The sequence below is a fragment of the Eurosta solidaginis genome, chromosome 5, assembly GCF_040869045.1.
Source record: "Eurosta solidaginis isolate ZX-2024a chromosome 5, ASM4086904v1, whole genome shotgun sequence".
NCBI lineage: Eukaryota > Metazoa > Arthropoda > Insecta > Diptera > Tephritidae > Eurosta > Eurosta solidaginis.
The window spans coordinates 200742536-200754860 of NC_090323.1; the positions used below are offsets into that span (position 1 = coordinate 200742536).

Below are 12325 nucleotides of genomic sequence, written 5' to 3' on the forward strand. Positions count from 1 at the left end.
GGGAACAGAGTGTTCATCACATGTGTCCTCAAGCCAAGAGGGCTCGACCCACTCCCCGGGACCCACTTCCCGGTTATCTAGCACTGAACTTTCATTAGATTTTTGTCAATGCCAAAATCTGTGTATGTGTGGAAGGAAACGTGAAAGACAGTGAAACGTCTAACAAAGCTGTTATTTCAAACAGTACGGTAAGAAGAGTATACTGAAGTGTAAAACAAACCTCGGGAGGTCTTGTGTAGGAAAATAAGTAAACACCTAACCTTCTTCTTTGCGAAAAATCTCGGGGCTATGATTGCTTATTGACTTTCACAAGCTTTGCGTTTTTTCCTTTAAGCTAATTACAAAACAAAACAAAACAAGCTACCTTTATCGGTTTAAAATGGAATGACTCATTTATGTACAATTGGTAGTAATATTCAAACGAATTTCAAAATACCAGATTCTGCTCCACTAGTTTATTAGGCAATATATGGCATGTCCTATACTCGTAAAAGCAGTAAAATTCCACCTTGTTTCTTTTATTGTTTTAGTTGCATTCATTTGTTCAATCAAATCCAATCACAATTTCAACTAATCCATTTTTTTTGCTGTTGTAATTTTCGTGATTTCTTGCATTTGTACGCATTAAAAAAAATTTATTGTTTCCGGTGAATAGCCACTAACTTGATTAAATTCTTCATTTTTATGCATGTCCTTGTTTAACTTTTTTCAGTGCCACGAGTTCGTTTGTAAAGCATAATAGAATTTAAAACTGAGAAATCTGAAATGAAGAAAAAAAATGAATATATTTAATTTTGAGTTAACTTAAATATTCAAAATAAATATACAAAAATATTAAATTAAGACTGATTCAAATAAATGTTTTTAATGTGCGCATATTTCCGGAAAATTTGCGAAACTTGTTTATGGTTTTTTTATTTGCTTTTTTATTTTATTCAGGGCAATAAAAAATGTTTTTCCGGACATATAGCTACAAAGATACTCAGTCGCATATTCATGCATGCAACATCAGTATTTCAGACATGAATTGGAACTGTGTAGGCATGGCAGTATAACTGAACTTTAATTTCTATACCAGTGTTGGAGCTACTTCTGTATGCAGAAGCATATATTCATGCCGAAAGCATTCAAAAGCACCCGATGGCATGCACACATCCATATGCATGATTTATATGTGCAATAGCACTTATTTCGCTTTGAGGAACCGATATAATTGACGCTCGATAAAAACGTACCTTAACATTATGATTCATAACAGCAGCAAACATGATGGCACAACATTTGAAATACATATAGTATGTATGGGAAATTATTATGTATAAAAATCTTATCGATTTGTTTTGTCCCACCGTCCTTACAAAGCTCTTCACAAAACATCAATAACGACGAACCATCAAACGGTTGGTGGTTTCGTTCAATTGACGATGTATGTATTTCAAGTTGCGCCCTCTCTCAATAATTAGTCATGTCCGAGAATGGAATACTTTCATGAACACATTTTAGTTTATAAAAACAAATACAAAAATTTGTTAAGACGATAAAGAACAAGTAAAGAAGGTTAAGTTCGGGTGTAACCGAACATTACATACTCAGTTGAGAGCTATGGTGACAACATAAGGGAAAATAACCATGTAGGAAAATGAACCGAGGGAAACCCTGGAACGTGTTTGTATGACATGTCTATCAAATGAAAGGCACTAAAGAGTATTTTATGAGGGAGGGGGCCATAGTTCCATAGGTGGACGCCTTTTCGAGATATCGCCATAAAGCTGGACCAGGGGTGACTCTAGAATTTGTTTGTACGATATGGGTATCAAATGAAAGGTGTTAATGAGTATTTTAAAAGGGCGTGGGCCTTAGTTCCATAGGTGGACGCCGTTTCGAGATATCGCCATAAAGGTGGACCAGGGGTGACTCTAGAATGCGTTTGTATAATATGGGTATCAAAAGAAAGGTGTTAATGAGTATTTTGAAAGGGGGTGGGCCTTAGTTCTATAGGTGGAAGCCGTTTCGAAATATCGCCATAAAGGTGGACCAGGGCTGACTCTAGAATGTATTTGTACAATATGGGTATAAAATTAAAGGTATTAATGAGGGTTTTAAAAGGGAGTGGTGGTAGTTGTAAAGGTGGTCGCCTTTTCGAGATATCGCCATAAAGGTGGAGCAGGGGTGACTCTAGAATGCGTTTGTACAATATGGGTATCAAACGAAAGGTGTTAATGAGTATTTTAAAAGGGAGTGGGCCTTAGTTCTATAGGTGGAAGCCGTTTCGAAATATCGCCGTAAAGGTGGACCAGGGGTGACTCTCGAATGTATTTGTACGATATGGTTATAAAATTAAAGGTATTAATGAGTGTTTTAAAAGGGAGTGGTGGTAGTTGTATAAGTGGTCGCCTTTTCGAGATATCGCCATAAAGGTGGACCAGGCGTGACTCTAGAATGCGTTTGTACAATATGGGTATCAAATGAAAGGTGTTAATGAGTATTTTAAAAGGGCGTGGGGCTTAGTTCTACAGGTGGACGCCTTTTGGTCATAGTCGGATTTCGTTCATATTTTATACCAAAATGAAGTGAGTTCAGATAATTACGTGAACTAAGTTCAGTAAAGATATGTCGATTTTTGCTCAAGTTATCCTGTTCACGGCCGAACGGAAGGACAGACGGACGACTGTGTATAAAACTGGGCGTGGCTTCAACCGATTTCGCCCATTTTCACAGAAGACAGTTAACGTCATAAAATCTATGCCCCTACAAAATTTCAAAAGGATTGGTAAATTTGTGTTCGACTTATACCATTAAAAGTATCCTAGACAAAGTAAATGAAAAAGGGCGGAGCCACGCCCGTTTTGAAATTTTCTTTTATTTTTGTATTTTGTTGCACCATATCATTACTGGAGTTGAATGTTGACATAATTTACTTATATACTGTAAAGATATTAAATTTTTTAAATATTTTTTTTTAAGTGGGCGTGGTCCTTCTCCGATGTTGCTAATTTTTATTAAGCGTACATATAGTAATAGGAGTAATGGTCCTGCCAAATTTCATCATGATATCTTCAACGACTGCTAAATTACAGCTTGCAAAATTTTAAATTACCTTCTTTTAAAAGTGGGCGGTGCCACGCCCATTGTCCAAAATTTTACTAATTTTCTATTTCGCGTCATAAGTTAAACTCACCTACCAAATTTCATCGCTTTATCTGTCTTTGGTAATGAATTATTTTTCGGTTTTTCGAAATTTTCGATATCGAAAAAGTGGGCGTGGTTATACTCCGATAACGTTCATTTTAAATAGCGATCTGAGATGAGTGCTCAGGAACATACGTGCCAAATTTCATCAAGGTACATCAAAATTTACTCAAGTTATCGTGTTAACGGACGGACGGACGGACATGGCTCAATCAAATTTTTTTTCTATCCTGATGATTTTGATATATGGAAGTCTATACCTATCTCGATTCCTTTATACCTGTACAACCAACCGTTATCCAATCAAACTTAATATACTCTGTGAGCTCTGCTCAACTGAGTATAAAAATCAAGGAGCTTTCAAATTTATAAGTGGAGTGGAATTAAGAAAATTTATTTCTACAAACATACTATTTCATTGATACAACATGCATGTCGCAAGCATGCTTTAAGCATTTTCTACATGAGTGCTCATGAATTGCTGATACTTTTTCACTAATACAGCACGCAAACTTTATGTGTGAATGAATATGCTTTCAACTCAAAAGATTTGAGTTTTACATACCTCTTCACGCATATATGTAGCATACAAGCTTCGTGTATGCAAACAACTGGGCCCGTATCGTGTGTTACGATTCGTATCGAAATCAAGTTTTCACTCAAACATTTAATCAAACTAGCTCTGAAATTGGGACGACATATGTGAACTAGAGACTTCGCGCATTAGTTGGATTTATAATTTTTCATAATTTGTATTAATAGTTTGGCATATATAGATCCCTGCAAAAATCATTGGATCATGTGGTCCATTTGTGTCATACTGGAGTACTCTATGGATTACTCTGATGTAATGCTGAGCGAGGCGAATATAATAAACAATACCTTTGCGAAAGGCGCTTAATATCAATAGTGTTTTACTTTCTAAATGGAATTTTAACAGAAAGTTAGAAAATATTAGTACTTTTGAAAATGGGCGTGGAACTCTCCCTTTGCTTTAATTAAGAATTTCATATGTTTCGAGAGCCATAACACGAAGAAACATCATAATAAAATTGAGAATACATACTTTCCTTATAGCAGGAAATATTTCTAGTAAAAATGGACCTACTGCCTACTTTTATATAAAAGATGTTTTAAAGTGTCGTAGACTAGAATAATAAGCTATATCTTAGCGAATAATAAGTTTGTATCAATGATATTTCACGTACCGAGATTTATTGTAAGATGAATCTGATAGATTTTTTTTTATGGGCGTTGCTACGCCCCCATCCCATTAAGTATTACACAATATTTCTAGAGCCTAAAAAAAAATATATCCCTTGCAAACAAATTCGAAAAAGTAACTTATCTGAGATGAAGTATTCAATTGAAACTCACGCTGAGTATATAATGGTTACACCCGAACTTATACACCTTTACATGTTATTGCTGTCGTTTGATACCAATAAGAAACATACCATAACTTTAAACAATAATCCCATGAGAAAACCGTTTATGAATAAATGCAAAGTACTTTTTTTTTGTTGTAAAATATATTCAGGTAAATGAAATTTTTTTAAATCAAATCAAACTTTTCAAATCAAATAATTTTTTTTTTATTTCGTAATTCATGTTTAATTGCCTATTTACATTTTGACACTAGCTTCGTAATTCAACTCGTCAATTTGAGAGCTATATATGTAATATTCCTATATTGCTAATAGAAAATGTTTTGAATTCGAAATCAAAATAAGACAGCCTATACAATTTTTGTGATTGTAGCAGCATAAGTATGACAAGAAAAAATTTAAATTTAGGTACATTCGATTATTGAATACAAAAACAAAACGTTTAAACAGCAATATATCCGCTCTCTGATGTTTGGGAATGAATGTACTTAGCCTTTTGTAGCAATATAGGAGTATTACATATATGTTGGGATCGGGAAAATAAGAATCGGCGCCAGCTACTTAGTCTATTTTGAAATTATTAAAAAAAATTGAAAAATGTCTCACAATTTTCCAGATTTCAAAACAAATAATCCTATTAGATTCTCAAAGAATCGAAGTATTTTTTTTGTTACACAGCATCTTCAGGAAAAATTCTACTTTTTTTGATTCAAATTAAACTTTTTTCAAGCTAAATTTTTTTAAAACAAATAAAACTTTATACTTAACTAGCAGACCCGGCAGACGTTGTTCTGCTCTAAATTTGTATATCTGCATACATTTTAATAAGCTTTTTCCGTCTAACTCTCCCTCGCCCCTCTACGCTTTTTCCTAATCTTTGTATTCACTCCTCCCTACGTATTTTTCGCTTCATCTATCTCCATCTTCAACTCATTCTATTTCTTTCTCAGTCTCCTTATCTCTTTTCTTTTCTCTCAAGTTTTTCTCATTCTTCTTCATATCTTATTGCCAGTTCCAGAGGGTGGTATTTATTTTGTTCCAGTCCCATTCCGAGTCTCAGTCCCAGTCCCACTGCGAGTCTCAGTCTCAGTTCCAGTCCTAATCCCAGTCCCAGTCCGTCTTTGGTCTACTTCCCGGAAAAAAGCATCGGAAATACTAATATAGGCAAATTTATATACCAAATTCAGTCAAATCGAATAGGACGTATGTAAATAGGTATGTAGGTATTATTAATTCATGTCTTTATTTCGGCTTCGCATGCATATTTATCAGTTTTGCCAGGTTCATGCGACTAAATCGAATATCACAATGAAAATTACTTAAAAGCTCTCAGCAACAGCTTTCATTTGATATCCAAAATACACACACATTCTGGGGTGCCCGGGTCCACGTTTTGGCCTATATCTCGAGACCCTAGTCACCGATAGGTATGAAAACTACCCTGTACTAAAGCACTCATCAACAGCTTTCATTGGAAATCCATATTGTATAAACATATTCTAGGGGTGCCCGGGTCCACGTTTTGGCCTATATCTCGGGACCCTAGTCACCAATAGGTATGAAAACTGCCCTGTACTAAAGCACTCATCAGCAGCTTTCATTTGATATCCATATTGTATAAACACATTCTAGGGGCGCCCGGGTCCACTTTTTGTCCTATTTCTCGAGACCCTAGTTACCAATATGTATCCTGTTCCACTTCCCGGAAGAAAAATTATCCGAAATTTTATTCTAGATATAACGCTACCTACATACCAAATTTCAGGCAAATCGAGCCATAAATACGACAGTTTAGAATAAATCGGTCCCTGGTCCATTTCCCGAAAAAAAAGTTTTTTCACAACCACTCTCCGGGTTCCTATTAAGTTATCCTAAAAATTTCAGGGCAATCTTTCTATCCGTTCTCGAGTTATGGAGTGACAATCAAAATGTAAACTTCTTTTTATATATGGGGTATTCCATCCCATTTCGACCAATTTTGAACCCGACCCCTTTAGAATTGACTGAAAGTTTTTCTTCTTTTTCTAGCTTACGAAAGACGTTTTTCAGAATGTTTTCAAATTTTTTCATCCAACTCAAAAAAAGTTATGAATTTCAAAAAAAAACACTGTTTTTGTTTTCAAAATGCTATAAGTTTTTCAAAAATTGACCGTTTGGGATCTGTTTTTTTTTTTTAGTTTGTTTTTAAATGTACTTTTCGGAAAAAATACAAAAAAATATTTAAAGTTTTTTTTTTTTAATTTTTCAGTTTTTCGAATTTCGCCATTTTTTTTCTCACAAAAAACTTCAATCAATTCTGCAATCATCCCCACTAATCCCGGAGTGGGCCGATTTTTTTTTTATATTTTTTTTATTTAAATCGAAAATTTCCAAAAAGCGAGAAAGTGCGATAGTTCATTACCAAAGACGGATAAAGCGATGAAACTTGGTAGGTGGGTTGACCTTATGACGCAGAATAGAAAATTAATAAAATTTTGGACAATGGTTAAAGTTAAAAGTTTTGCAAGCTATAAATTGGCAGCTGAGTATGTACTGTTCAGTTACATCCGAACTTAGCCTGGCTTACTTGTTTAAAGTACACAATGTGTAATGCAGGTGTCCAGCTAAGGGTCAGTCTCATGTAACTCACATTTGCATTTGAAAAATTTGAAACGTGTTTAAAATATATACAGAACACCAGAGTTAGAGAGTCATGCTCTTCAGTCTCTTGGGCAAATCACATGTTTTACCTCGCGATAAATTCATGTGGACGCACCAATTTTAAGCAAGGAACGAACTGTCGTCATGTAACGTAGTTAGGGCGGCGGTTTTGAGCTAGTTGAGTTTCTATGCTTCCGAGTTATAAAATTTTGCCAGAACTTTAATCAATGTCCATTCAATTAAGCAAGTCAATATGACAAAACATTTTATAACGAAAATCGTTCAATGAACAGGAACAAATTGAGGTAAGTAGTCAAATTTGTAAAAGTAAGTGCAACGAGCAGTAAAAGTTTACACTTTCAGGTTAAAGCTTGTCAAACAATTTGAAATGTTAACAGCAACATAGAAATACATTAGGTTCGACCTTAAATAGCTACGTAAAGGAATTAACGTTATTTCGGTTTTCAGAACTCAAACATTTATTTTATATTTTGAAAAACTACTCATTTACGTAAGCAAGGGAAAATATTTCTAACGCATACTTAGTCCAAAATTGCACATGATGGCACTTAAAGGAGTTAGTGGTGGTAGTCGTAAAGCTTCTGTTAGCCTATCGTTATCCTGATGTCTTGGCCGCGCAGGTAATTTTCGGTTCTACGCGAACTCCAGTCATATCTAAGACGAAACGGTCTTTCGTCGTTTCTCCTTCAAATGATGGAGCATCTCATTCATCGGTACGTACGGGACAGTAATCTTCGTGGGTTGCTGTCGGCATCGAAGCATGCCTATTGTAAGACCAGGTCAATGCAAACTGTTCTCCTTTCGATTATAGTGCAAATTTTAAGTCTAGTTTACTTGACTGTTGAGCCACCCGGAACCGGGCCCATGTAACTTCTGAAAATTTATCGCCAAGATATACTTAATTAGATCTTAGTTCTCTTATTGACAAAATCGGGTCGTGTTTGTCAGGTAGTCTTGAGGTATCCGAAGAGTACCAATTTCGCATGGCAATCGTCACGTACTTGGAAAGTATGCCCTTTAAAATACTGTGAGTGTGTGATGCACTTTGAAAGCCTTAGGGTTATATACCGATATGACCGCCTCGACTAGTTCATTTGCTTTCCCGTTGCCATCAATACTCGTGAGACCAGGAACAGAGATAAGAGTCATAGGTTCGGAATAGTGCTGCTAAACGTAGTGTTCTTTTATGGTCTCTGACTACCTTTGAAGATGAATTTGGTAATTAGAGCCACAGGAGCGTTCTTGGTTGTTCGAGTATATGAATACGTCTCAACTTCTTATTAAATTGTCTTGCAGAGTACGCATGCCATCTTGACACCTTCTGATTAGTAGATGCAAGTTGAGTTTGCGAAGCGGGTAGACAGTGTGCTCTGCAGTTGCTCAGGGAAGACCATACCATATATGCCTACGGTACCACAAACAATTTTCGCTGGCGACCATTCTACGCTTGAAAGAGCCTTTATATATGTTCTGTTCGGGACTTTCCAAAAAGCTTAAGTTATTTAAGGAGCCACGAAGTTTAACATAATTTTGTGCAATCGAACTATCGCACGTCACCGGTGATGTTTAATCTCCCATAGAAGAAGTGGCTGAGAGTGCTCCTCTCTGCAGATGACCTGATGAAATTTTTAACGTTTCGATTTTGGTTTCGTTTTGAATGCGCGAAGTTAAAATTTTAAAATTTTTTAAACTTTTTGGTTTGGTTTTAAAGTTATATAAAACTTCAGACTAAACTTAAAATTTAAGCCGAATAAAATGAAAAAAATTCATGAATGGTTTAAAATTTTGGCTAAATTTTTTTTGCCGTCTACGAATCAGCAAATCATGGTCTAGCGCTTCGAGAACTTAACTGTGGTGGGGTTTTTGATTCAGTCCGCAACTTATCTGCGTGTTGGACAGTGTAAGGTGGACAAGGATAGGTTTAAGACATGCGCTAGATATTTAATTCCCTCTTTGATAAGTTTTTCAAGCATCGGCAAGGCTATGCCGTCTGAGCCTACTGCTTCATATGGTTTAGAATGATCGATTTTTGTTGATTCGTTGACGGCAGCCTGACCAAATTTTACTAAAAGGGGTAGCTCCTCGACTATGGTTTGGAAAATTCTCCGAGTGTATTTCTGCCAGAAATAGAATCTCAGCAAAAAATTAATCTGACTATGATGCCATTTGGGGCCAGCGAAAAATATGTAGGTTTTACAACATTTAAAAAAAATTTACCAGCAGTCACTTATGAAACTGTCAAATCGTCAAAGCGAAGTACGGCATTAATCTCCTCGTATATCGTGTCAGATTGTTATACTTTAATATTACGAAACTTGTGATTTGAAGTTGCTCATCAAACTGACCACCCTCTTTTACGTTTTTATTAAAGTTTATCAACTTTTATTTAACATTGATATGTTCAAAGTGCACAGTAACTTCTTGTACATTCTTAATTATATAAATAAAAGCAACGATTGATGCAATTAAATATGGCCACACCCTCTGTCGTCGCCATTAATCTACGGAACTCAAATTGCAATGGTTAGTTGGTTTCACCCCATACTGCTCCAGCTGGCTGATCTTGTTGTTGTTGTTGTAAATGTATTGCATAGATGTTGTTCCTCTCATTGTACTGCCTTTGATTAATGAAGAAAAAAGTTTCAGTGCTACAACTTGCTTTCATATCAAACCAAGTTCGCTTATACATAGAAGTAAATGCTGCAGAGCTAAAACTCGTACCTACATTAAACAAAGAGACAGGAAATAATTGCTTCAAATCAGTGGGCTAATACAAATATAAGCACTAAATTTATACAAAGACTGTAATCACATAGATGGAGTACAAAGAAATTGGGTTAAGTGCTCGAATTGATTGACTCAAGGCTTAATGAAAATGGTAAAATAACGACAAATACTTTATGCTTGAGTGCATTTGAACGTGTAGAAGAGAAATTGATGATAATGGGTGTAGACGTGAACTGGGTTTGTATAAAATTGAAGTGAACAAAAGTAGGCAGGTCCACTTTCAATTTCGCGAAACTAAATTGAAAGAATAATTTGTAATACTTAGTTTATTATTTTGTTGATTATGAGGCACGACGTAGTAATATATTAAAAGCTTCGCTTTATTTACATAAAAAGCTGCTTTGTTGATAAATTAGAGGAAAGTAAGTCAAGACTGCAAAATTAGCGCACAATATTTAAGATAGGCGGTTGCAATAAGTTCTGAACATACTTAATAGACAATTATAAAAATACACCAGTGTAAAAACCGAAAGTATTTAAAACAAGTAAGGAAGGTTAAGTTCGGGTGTAACCGAACATTACATACTCAGTTGAGAGCTATGGTGACAACATAAGGGAAAATAACCATGTAGGAAAATGAACCGAGGGAAACCCTGGAATGTGTTTGTATGACATGTGTATCAACCGAAAGGTGTTAATGAGTATTTTAAAAGGGCGTGGGGCTTAGTTCTATAGGTGGACGCTTTAGGGATATAGCCATAAAGGTGGATCAGGGTTGACTCTAGAATGCGTTTGTACGATATGGGTATCAAATGAAAGGTGTTAATGTGCATTTTAAAAGGGCGTGGACCTAAGTACTATAGATGGACGCCTTTTCGAGATATCGCCGTAAAGATGGACCAGGGGTGACTCTAGAATGCGTTTGTACGATATGGGTATCAAATGAAAGGCGTTAATGAGTATTTTAAAAGGGAGTAATCCTTAGTTCCATAGGTGGACGCCGTTTCGAGATATCGCCGTAAAGATGGACCAGGGGTGACTCTAGAATGCGTTTGTACGATATGGGTATCAAATGAAAGGCGTTAATGAGTATTTTAAAAGGGAGTAATCCTTAGTTCCATAGGTGGACCCCTTTTCGAGATATCGCCATAAAGGTGGACCAGGGGTGACTTTAGAATTTGTTTGTATGATATGGGTATCAAATGAAAGGTGTTAATGATTATTTTAAAAGGGCGTGGACCTAAGTACTATAGATGGACGCCTTTTCGAGATATCGCCGTAAAGATGGACCAGGGGTGACTCTAGAATGCGTTTGTACGATATGGGTATCAAATGAAAGGTGTTAATGTGCATTTTAAAAGGGAGTAATCCTTAGTTCCATAGGTGGACGCCGTTTCGAGATATCGCCATAAAGGTGGACCAGGGGTGACCCTAGAATTTGTTTGCACAATATGGGCATCAAACGAAAGGTGTTAATGAGTATTTTAAAAGGGAGTGGGCCTTAGTTCTATAGGTGGACGCCGTTTCGAGATATCGCCATAAAGGTGGGCCAGGGGTGACTCTAGAATTCGTTTGTGCAATATGGGTATCAAACGAAAGGAGTTAATGAGTATTTTAAGAGGGAGTGGGCCTTAGTTCTATAGGTGGACGCATTTTCGAGGTATCGCAATAAAGGTGGACCAGGGGTGACTCTAGACTTTGTTTGTACGATATGGGTATCAAATGAAAGGTGTTAATGAGTATTTTTAAAAGGAAGTGGGCCTTCGTTTTATAGGTGTTCGCCTTTTCGAGATATCGCCATAAAGGTGGACCAGGGGTGACTTTAGAATTTGTTTGTATGATATGGGTATCAAATGAAAGGTGTTAATGATTATTTTAAAAGGGCGTGGGGCTTAGTTCTATAGGTGGACCCCTTTTCGAGATATCGCCATAAAGGTGGACCAGGGGTGACTCTAGAATTCGTTTGTGCAATATGGGTATCAAACGAAAGGAGTTAATGAGTATTTTAAGAGGGAGTGGGCCTTAGTTCTATAGGTGGACGCCTTTTCGAGATATCGCCATAAAGATGGACCAGGTGTGACTCTAGAATGCGTTTGTACGATATGGGTATCAAATGAAAGGCGTTAATGAGTATTTTAAAAGGGAGTAATCCTTAGTTCCATAGGTGGACGCCGTTTCGAGATATCGCCATAAAGGTGGACCAGGGGTGACCCTAGAATTCGTTTGTGCAATATGGGTATCAAACGAAAGGAGTTAATGAGTATTTTAAGAGGGAGTGGGCCTTTCTTGACCAGGGGTGACTCTAGACTTTGTTTGTACGATATGGGTATCAAATGAAAGCTGTTAATGAGTATTTTTAA

At 36.3% G+C, this 12325-nt stretch overlaps 1 protein-coding gene across 2 annotated transcripts in view; it reads right to left on the reverse strand.

The window, feature by feature from the left end:
* The window catches only part of LOC137252150 (GTP-binding protein Rhes), a 235748-nt gene that overhangs the window by 60821 nt on the left and 162602 nt on the right, over nucleotides 1–12325 (reverse strand). For both annotated transcript variants that reach the window (XM_067787475.1, XM_067787474.1), the window contains exon 3: nucleotides 437–760. The gene's annotated coding sequence lies outside the window, so the exon portion shown is untranslated. The remainder of the gene's footprint in view (nucleotides 1–436; nucleotides 761–12325) is intronic.